Consider the following 3,898-nt stretch of genomic DNA (forward strand, 5'->3'; position numbering starts at 1 on the left):
AAATTCAGTTTTATAAACTTTGAAGTAAAATCTACTTTCTGAATGAAATATTTTTTCAGAAAATCCATCTTCAAAACAATATTATGGTAGTGAAACAGACGAAGGTAACGACAATTTTCATATTGGATACGTATTTTTTAATAAATGATACTGTTCGAAGGCCAGAAGATTATAAAAACAATGTTAGTATAAGCAATTTTTCCATTTTTCACATATTTTTATCAGAAATCATACTTATTTGAATTATTATTTTCATTTACAGACTGGTAGTCTCGCTTTATCGATGAGCAAAGATGCTGGAGTTCGCAAATCTCTGATCCTTATCTTCAAAAAAATTTTCAAAAAAGAGCTTTAATTAAAAAATGAATCCTTAATGAAAAACTTATCGGGCCCAGACCTGGTATCCCGATCAGGGACCGATTTGGCAAGATCTGGGCCCGATCATGGCCAAGGAAAAATTTCTACACGGTGGACTGTCATTGACGCAGACTTCGAAACTGGCTTTTGAATATGTCAAAAATTTCGAAATAAAATATCCGGCATCATGAAATCAAAACAACATCGCAGAAGTAGACTGGTTACTTAATTTCAGCAAAAGAAATATGAACTTAAGTTTGAGAAAAGTGGAAAATACGAGCATTACAAGATCATTTTCATTGAATAAAACGAGCGTCAACGAATTTTCCGATAAACGTTTAGAAATTTTACAATCAATAATACCGATGTGAAAACCATTTTTTATATTTTGATATTTTGATTTTGATTCAACATCTTTTACTATTTCCATCATTCTTTTGGCCTTACTTTTTATCGCACGGTTACTAAAACCTTGACCTAATATGAGAATATCTGTAACTGAATCAGGAATATGTTCCCCCCATTAAAAGTATTAATATTAGTCTAGTGGAATATTGAATAACATTGGTTTATTAATTTATAATTTTTTAAACAAATGTAATTTCTTTGAATAATTTTTCTTTGGAAATTCGGTTTTTCCCTAAACATTATCACTGTTGGTCTAGTGGAATATTTATTAGCATTAGTTCATTCATTTCAATTAGTTAAACAAATTGGATTTGTTCGAATAATTTCGTGTCGAATTTAAATTTCAAAAATAAAATCTATCAAACATTGTTGATAAATAATCCACTGAAGAAATATTAATAATTTTTATTAACAAAAATATTTAAACAAATGATCTTTGTTGAAAGAATTGAAAATTAATGAACTTATGTTAATAAACATTCCCCTAGACCAACAGTAATAAGTTTTAAAGAAAAAACGAATTTTCTAAAAAAAATGTTTAAACAAATTGTAATTGTGTAAATAATAAAAATAAATGAACCAATGTTAATAAATATTCGCTAGGCTAATAGTAATAATTTTTAGAGGAAAAACGAATTTTCGAGAAAAAAATTATTTAAACAAGTTGTATTTGTTTAAATAATTAAATATTGATCAAACAATGATAATAAATATCCCACTACACCAATATTAATCATTTTAATTTAAAAATACGAGAATACAATGTTCAAAAGGTCGATTTCATGAAGACTTGACATTTTTTGTTTTAAGGGAAGCTTTCAAATACTCTGCGGTGGGGGTGATAGGGGTGTTAAACCCATATGGCCGATAGATGAAATTCTTTGTTGCATAATCCTCTACAGGTCCCTATACTTTTCCGTCACATTTTTGAAACCCTACATTTTTTTTCTAAAATCTAAGAAAAGTGATTATTCCCAATGCATTTTACTTGGGAAACTTCAAGTCAAAGCCGGCACTTGTTAAAATTAAAAAAATTAAAATGTACGGAATTTCTTCTTTCGGATTTGGAATAACATGTAGGGCTTCGTTGCCCTCTAGCATGCAAAAAAATTTTGCCATGCATTTTAAGACCACCCTAATCACATATTCTACGGTATTCTCAAAATATAAATATACTAAAATCTTTTGCTTGTCCTTAGATTTCAAAATTTTAACTGTACACTACGTTTAAAAACCTTTAGGCTTTAAATAATAATTAAAAACAAAAGTACTTGATGAATTTCATCATATAATAATATTAGACGGATTTAATTGTAAATATACTAATTTTATCTGAAATTTTGTTATGTCAGTCGGAAATTGACTTTCAAGAGGATCAAAAATTTCTGGCTTATTCAAATTCATGAATCAAACACACTGAACAGTATTAAATTTTAAAACATTCACATTACCATCTATTATCATTTCAATCATATTTATTAACAAAAGGCAATTAATTGGTTATTACTTTATTTGTGGTTATGTTTTAATTAAGGGTCCAGGTCCAGCTTGGGTACGGGTCCGAAACCGGACCTTTTAAATTCTTAAGGGTGCGGGTCCAAACCCGGAACTATTAAATTGTTCATGGTCTTAAGGATCCAGGTCTGCGCCCGAATCTTTTATATTATTAAGCATCCGGGTTCTTACCCGGACCCTCAAAAATTGAAATGGTCTGCTCTCGACCTGAAGTTCTGAAGAACCCTTTGACATCGGGTCCAACCTAAAGGGTTCCTTGAACAACATATATTTGAGAAATTTACACAGACGATTTGAAAGAGGAAGATCTGTTTTATTTGAAGAGATTAAAATTATTAACCTAAATTGAGATGGCGCAAAAGAATTCTACTGAACTAAATATGCGCAGATGCGTGAGATGCGCCCTATTGTTACATGGCACATACGGGTGTGCAGTAGAGTTTAGTGGCACATCTGGCTGCACAGAAAAGTTAGATGGCTCTTACTGTTGTGTAGTGGTGTTACACAACATTTACAATAGCGCATGTCAGTTCCAAGAAATGCATGACTGCGCAGTAATGTTAATATTATTTATAGATGAACAGTAGAATTACAAGAAACTTGCAGTTGCACCGTATAACTAAGTGTCATTCAAGGTTTAAAAATAGATTTGAAGCTATTTAGATATGCACAATAGACTTACATAGCATTTGATGATGCGGACCGAACCCGGACCTTTTAAAGTCCTGAGGGTCCAGGTCCGAATATGGAATGTTTAAAATCTTGAGTGTCCGAACCCGCACTTTTTAAATTCTTACAAGTTTGGGTCCAGAAGAAACCCTTGTTGGACCATTGAAGTCTCTTGATTCTTTAAAAATTAGGGGTTCCGATCCTGGAACAATTCGATGTACACTTCGAATTTCCAACTTTTCATAACGTCTTCCATAGTTGCAAAGATCATTTTCGAGAAAAATCACTTGTTAAAAACACAACACAGACACAGACAAACAATTTTTGCAGCCTTACTTGTATCAGTGTGCAGCGTGATGTACAGATCACAGATCAATGAAAATCAAGATGGAGTCGATTAGTATTCGACCGAAGCGGTAGTAGCTGGTACTACATGATTTTTCCGTTTAGTAGCTCCGACCAAACAGATAGTTAGAGGTTGTACTGTTCTATGTAGTGACATTTACTAAACGATCGTCTACTAAACGGATGTAGTACGAATGACTAAATGAGGTCTTTCTGTGGTCTTATTTAAGTAAGCAGCGCGGGAATCAATCCAAAAATCTCTACGCCTGTCCGGAAAGGAAAATGGCTTAATGGTATACATTTCACTCGTTATATATCAGAAATCCAAAAATTCCGAAAAATTGTACTGTAGTAGGAAGGAGTGACTAGCAATAATTATTCAGTGTGCTCTCAAAGTATAATTAGAGATTTTAGAACGAAAACTTTGAAATACAGATCTTGCACGCTTTCGACGTAGTCTATATATGCTTCACTTTACAAGATAAGGTTTTTCGAAACCAATAATTATACGAAAAGTATTTTAAGAATGAAAAATATTTGAATGTAATGCCTGGAAAATATTCATTATACATTTTGATAACTATAAAAATAGAAAACACACAAG

This window comes from Belonocnema kinseyi, chromosome 1 (assembly GCF_010883055.1).
Source record: "Belonocnema kinseyi isolate 2016_QV_RU_SX_M_011 chromosome 1, B_treatae_v1, whole genome shotgun sequence".
NCBI classification, from domain to species: Eukaryota; Metazoa; Arthropoda; class Insecta; order Hymenoptera; family Cynipidae; genus Belonocnema; species Belonocnema kinseyi.